The sequence below is a fragment of the Pongo pygmaeus genome, chromosome X (genome assembly GCF_028885625.2).
Source record: "Pongo pygmaeus isolate AG05252 chromosome X, NHGRI_mPonPyg2-v2.0_pri, whole genome shotgun sequence".
Classification (NCBI taxonomy): domain Eukaryota; kingdom Metazoa; phylum Chordata; class Mammalia; order Primates; family Hominidae; genus Pongo; species Pongo pygmaeus.
This window is the reverse complement of record NC_072396.2, coordinates 87,416,684-87,423,559: the sequence shown is the minus strand read 5'-3', so window position 1 is coordinate 87,423,559 and position 6,876 is coordinate 87,416,684.

Genomic DNA, 6,876 nt, shown 5'->3' with positions numbered 1-6,876 from the left:
AATCCAAAGTCTCATTTGAGACAAGGCAAGTCTCTTCTACCTATAAGCCTGTAAATCAAAAGCAAGCTAGTTACTTCCTAGATACAATGGGGGTACAGGTATGGGGTAAATACAAGCATTCCAAAAGGGAGAAATTGGCCAAAACAAAGGGGTTATGGGGTCTATGCAAGTCCAAAATCCAGCAAGGCAGTCAAATTTTAAAGCTCCAAAATGATGTCCTTTGACTACAGTTCCCACATCCAAGTCATGCTGATGCAAGAGGTGTGTTCCCATGGTCTTGGGCAGCTCTTCCCCTGTGTCTTTGTAGGATAGAGCCTCCCTCCTGGCTGCTTTCATGGCCTGGCTTTGAGACTGCAGCTTTTCCAGGCACAAAGCACTAGCTGTCGGAGGATCCACCATTCTGGTGTTTGGAGGACGGTGGCCCTCTTCTCACAAATCCACTAGGCAGTGCCCCAGTAGAGACTCTGTGTGGTGGCTCTGATCCCACATTTCCCTTTCAAACTGCCCTAGCAGAGGTTCTCTATGAGAGCCCTGTGTCTGCAGCAAACTTTTGCCTGGGCATCCAGGCGTTTCCATACATCTTCTGAAATCTAGGTGGAGGTTCCCAAACTTCAGTTCTTGACTTCTGTGCACCTGCAGGCTCAATACCACATGGAAGCTGCCAAGGCTAGGGGCATCCACCCTCTGAAGCCACAGCCTGAGCTCTAGGTTGTCCATTTTCAGCCATGGCTGGAGCAGCTGGGATGCAGGGCACCAAGTCTCTAGGCTGCAAATGGCACGGGCACACTGGGCTTGGCCCACAAAACCACTTTTTTCTCCTGGGCCTCTGGGCCTGTGAGGGGAGGGCTGCCATGAAGGTCTCTGACATGGCTTGGGGACATTTTCCCCATGGTCTTGGGGATTAACTTTAGTCTCCTTGCCACTTATGCAAATTTCTGCAACCAGCTTGAATTTCTCCTAAAAAAATTGATTTTTCTTTTCTACTGCATCTTCAGGCTGCAAATTTTCTGAACTTTTATGCCCTGTTTCCCTTTTAAAATGGAATGCTTTTAACATCAACCAAGTCACCTTTAGAAGGCTTTGCTGCTTAGAAATTTCTTCCACCAGATACCCTAAATCATCTCTCTCAAGTTCAAAGTTCCACAAATCTCTAGGGCAGGGGCAAAATGCTGCCAGTCTCTTTGCTAAAACATGAGACTCACCTTTGCTCCAGTTCCCAACAAGTTCCTCATGTCCATCTGAGACCACCTCAGCCTGAGCCTTATTGTTCATATCACTATCAGCATTTTTGTCAAAGCCATTCAACAAGTCTCTAGGAAGTTCCAAACTCTCCCATATTTTCCTGTCTTCTTCTGAACCCTCCAAACTGTTCCAACCTGTGCCTGTTACCCAGTTCCAAAGTAGCTTCCACATTTTCAGGTATCTTTTCAGGAGCGCCTCACTCCACTGGTACCAATTTACTATATTAGTCTGTTTGCATAATGCTGATGAAGACATACCTGAGACTGGGAAGAAAAAGAGGTTTAATTGGACTTACAGTTCCACATGGCTGGAGAGGCTTCAGAATCACAGTGGGAGGTGAAAGGCACTTCTTACGTGGCAACAGCAAGAGAAAATGAGAAAGAAGCAAAAGCAGAAACCCCTGATAAACCGATCAGACCTCGTGAGATTTATTCACTATCACGAGAATAGCATGGGAATGACCAGCCCCCACGATTCAATTGCCTACACCTGGGTCCCTCCCACAACATGTGGGAATTGTAGGAGAAAAAATTCAAGTTGAGATTCAGGTGGGGACACAATCAAACCATTTAAGTTAATTTTCTCTTTTTTTCCTTGATCTTCTAGTTGTGATGTTAAGTTGTTAACTTGAGATATTTCCAACTCCTTGATGTAGGTGCTTAGCACTATAAACTTTTCTTTTAACACCTGTGTCCCAGAGATTCTGGTATATTGTATCTTTGTTTCATTAGTTCCAAAGAATTTTTTTTTCATTTTCTCTTTAATTTCATTGTTTACCCAAATGTCATTTGGAAGCACGTTGTTTACTTTCCATGTAATTTTATAGTTTTGGGAGATGTTATTGGTATCTATTTCTATTTTTGTTGCACTGTGCTCTGAGATGGTAGTGTGGCTGGTATTATTTTGGGGGTTGCATTTTTTAAAAATTGCTTTGTGGTTGAACATGATCTTAGAATATGTACTATGTGCAGATGAGAAAAATGTATTTTATTCTGTTGTTGTTACATGGAGTATTGTATGGAAGTCTTTTAAGTCCATTTGGTCAAGTATCAAGTTTTGTTCCTGAATATTTTTGCTAGTTTCCTGCCTTGATGATCTGTCTAATATTGTCAGTGGGGTATTGAAGTCTCCCACTATTATTGTGTGGTTAGTTAAGTCCCTTTGTACGTCTCTAAGAACGTGTTTTATTAATCTTGGTGCTCCAGTGTTGGGTGCATATATATTTAGGATAGTTAAGTCGTCTTGTTTAATTGCACCCTTTATGTAATGCCCTTTCTTGTCCCTTTTAATCATTGTTAGTTTAAAGTCTGCTTTGTCTAAATTAAGAATAGCAACCTCTGCTCTTTTTTTGTTTTGTTTTCAACTTGCTTGGTAAATCATTCTCCATCCCTTCACTTTGAGCCTATGGATGCCATTTCATGTGAGATTGGTCCCTGAAAGACAGCATACAATCGTGTCTTGCTTTTTTTTCCAACTTGCCACTCACCGACCTTTAAGTGGGCCATTGAGTCTATTTACATACACGGTTAATATTGATATGTGACAATTTGATCCTGCCATCATGTTATTAGCTGGTTGTTATGTAGACTTGATTGTATAGTTGCTTTATAGTGTCAGTGGGCTATGTGCTTAAATGTGTTTTTGTAGTGGCTGGTAGCAGTATTTCATTTCCATGTTTAGCTCTCCCTTTAGGGCCTCTTGTAAAGCAGGACTGGTGGCAATGAATGCTCTTAGCATTTGCTTATCTGAAAAGAATTTTATTTCTTCTCTTATGAAGCTTCCTTTGGCTGGATATGAAATTCATGGTTGGATTTGTTTTCCTTAAGGATGCTGAGATTAAGCCCCCCATCTCTTCTTCTGGCTTTTAGGATTTCTACTGAAAGTTCTGCTGTCAGCCTGATAGGGTTGCCTTTGTATTGATGTCCCTTCTTTCCAGCTGTCTTTGAGATTTTTTCTTTTATGTTGACTTTAGAGAATTTGATGGTAATGTGTCTTGGGGATTGTCCTCTTTTGTAGTGTTTCTCAGCAGTTCTCTGAATTTTCTATATTTGCACCTCAACCTCTCTAGTGAAGCTGAGCAAATTTTTTATAATATCCTCAAATATATTTCCCAACTTGCTTGCTCTCTCTCCATCTCTTTCAGGAATGCCAGTGATTTGTACCTTTGGTCCATTTACATAATAACATATTTCTCAGAAGTTTTGTTCATTTTTAAATTTTTGTAAATTTTCTCTCACTTCATTGAGTTGAGGGAGTGATCTCCATGCTCTGAGATTATTTCCTGAGATTGGTCATTTCTATTATTAATGCTTCTAATCATATTCTAAATTTACTGCAGTGATTTTTTTTTATTTTCAGAAATTCATTTTGGTTCTTTCTTAAAATGGCTATATAATCTTTCAACTCTTGGACAAATTTACCATATTCCTTGGATTTAGTTTCAACCTTCTCCTGTATGTCTATGAAATTTCTTTTCATCCAGATCCTGAATTCTAGGTCTGTCACCCCAGCAATTTCATACCGGTAAGGTCCATTGCTGAGGAGCTAGTGTGGTCATTTGGGGGTGGGAAGATACTCTGGCTTTTAGTTATCAGAGTTCTTGCACTGGTTCTTTCACATCTGTGTTGGCTGACATTAAAGTTTTGAAGTTGCTGTCTTTTGGATAGAGGTTTTTGTTATTATATTATTTTATGTCCTTGAGGGTTTAACTTTTGTAAAAGTTGGATTTAGTTGATTGGCTTCATTTATGGATGCTTTCAGGGAGCCAAGACTCAGCTCAGCACTCCTAGTCTATGTGCTCTAACCTTGGAAGTCTGGGACCAGCCTTGCAGCTTTATTCTCTGAAACCTCAGGTTTAAGCCAACAAAGGTTAGAGCATCCTAAAGGATTATGGTAAGGATTCATGGAATGGCTCCACCACAGCCATTCCCATACAAATTCTCTGTAATTCTTTCTCTGCCAACTGTCTAGGAAGATCTCTTTGCCAGTTCAGATATCTGTGGGGGCCATAGGGTCTCCACAGCTAGGATTCTGGAGGCCTATGGTGAGAATGGCCACTCCAGGCCTATATAACTCACTACTTCCCTAGAAGTTTCTCAGTGCCAGGAAAAAGTCCTGGTGTCTGTCAATTATGTGCAGCCTTCCCACTTGCTAGCTCTTTCAACCTAGGCTCTGCATCCACCCTGCATCCACTCTCAATGCCTTGTTTCCAAAGATCTGTTTGGATTATGCTGGTCTACTTGATGCTCTGATGACTTTCACTGTGAGAAGCTCTTCCTGGCTGCATCTAGTTGGCCATCTTAGCCCTCTGTGATTGCAGTTTTGAAAAAAGTTATACTGTGTGTAAAATGCTATGAAATAGCATCACATGTGATACAGAAATATTTAGGGACTAGATGTAGCCAGGTGGCACAGCTCCCATCAAGGAATTGAAATGACTGTCATGCTCCTAAAAGATCTTCAAAGGGAAGGCACTAAGAGTGGACCGAGGGAAGAAAAAGCAGCTGGGCTAAATGGGGAGAAAGCTGAGAAGCTGCAAGTGGTTACAGTGCATCCAGACTCATTTCTGGCACCCAAAGACTGGGGAAATGTGTGAGGTGAACTGGCAAGGAGCAAGCCACTCACACTATGATCCTGTGGAAGCCCAGCAGGAGAAGACAACTCGACCACTATGGACAATCAAGTTGGGAGGGAGAGCTGCTTGGATAAGTGATAGGAGCAGCAAGCTAGCTGATGTAGAGCCCAGAAGGTTTGGTGCAGGAAAGTCTGTAATAGAGCATGGCTAGGGATGGTTATACCCCTAGGCTCATCTTGCTCCCCTAGGAGACTTTAGCCATAGGGAAACTGTCAGTACTAAATTCTGCAAGGCACTGTTACCCATCTGACTGAACCAATTTGACTTGAGCATCCCTTGGTCTGCTGGCCTCTCCCAGAGCCACAGCATGGCCATGCCTGCTTGCAGGGCAGCCTCAGGTGCCCTAGGGGTCCACACCATGGCTTCTGCACTGGTGGACCATTCCTGAATGGTAAACAGCTCCAGTAGGGCAACCTCTATGGCTACTAACCAGCCCACATGCTTTCCTGACATACTGCAGCTTCTGCCTTGCCCATGGAAACTCCCCACATAGCTTTGCTGGTGCATAATTGCATAGGCAGTGTTTGCCATCCGTGCCCTGCCAGTGTGCAGGAGTACAGATAGAACTTTGACAGGCATAGAGCCAACCAGCCTCACCCCACCAGTCCCTGACCCTGGCACTAACAGCAAATCCTCCCCACCCCTGAACAACCACTCCTGCTTATAGGGCATAAATAAGCCACTTAGACCTGCACCTGCCAACATCCTGCCCCCAGGTCAACACCACCTCCAGCACAACCATGCACTCAGTCCAAAGCTTGGAACTCCCACCCCACCCCACTTCATTGCCTCTGCCACTGTGGTAAACACTCACAGGAAGGCAGGCACCCCAGAACCCACTAGCTCTCTGAGGCATCTGCCAATACTGCTGCTTCCAGCATGTGTAAATGAGAACAGAATCCACTGTCCCTGCACTACAAAACACTTTGGTTAATACCACCTATCAACATGCAGTTACCAGCAGTCCAGGATGACCTCAGCCACCCCAGAGCAGTAGATTTCTAACCTCAAGGATCAAGGGAACAAAATCAGGGTCCAATAAAAATAATCAAGAGTTAGAACACATAGTCCAGGAGCTGGGAGATAGCGTTGGGCCCCTAACATCTCCCAGAAATGCATCCAGTCTGCTCAATCCACCTTATACTGTAATCAAAGCCTCAAGGTAAAAAAAAAAAAAAAAAAAAAATTCGCACCCAAAGTTCAGCAACCTCAAACATGAAAGGAAGATAAGCACAAAAAGATGTGAAAGAATCAGTGCAACAATGCTAACAACCCCAAAAGTCAGAGTGTCTTAATTCCTCCAAATGACTGCATCATCTCTCCAGCAAGGGTTCTGAACCAGGCTGAGATAGCTGAAATGACAGAAATAGAATTCAGAATATAGATAGGAACAAAGATCATTGTGCTATGGGAGTACATTGAAACCCAATCCAAGGAAGTTAAAAATTATGATAAAACGATGCAGGAGCTGACAGACAAAATAGCCAGTATAGAAAAGGAAATAACCTACCTAATGGAACCAAAAAATAAAAACCTGTAAGAATACCATAATACAATCACAAGAATCAATGTCAATAGCAGAATAGACCAAGTGGAGGAAAGAATCTCAGAGCTTGAAGACTGTCTTTCTGAAATAAGGCAGATGAGAATAGAGAAAGAATAAAAAGGAATGAACAAAACCTCCAAGAAATATGGGATTATACAAAGAAATCAAATCTATGACTCCTTGGTGTCCCTGAAACCAAAGGGGAGAATGGAACCAACTTAGAAAACATATTTCAGAATATCATCCCTGGGAAATTCTCAAACTCAGCTAGAGAATCCAATAATCACATTCAGAAAATGCAGAGGACCCCAGTAAACACTTTACAAGAAGATCATTCCCAAAATACATAATCATCAGATTCTTCAAGTTTGAAATGTAAGAAATTATGTTAAAGGCAGAAAGAGAAAATGGTCAGGTAATCTACAAAGGGAAGCTCATCAGACTAACAGCAGAC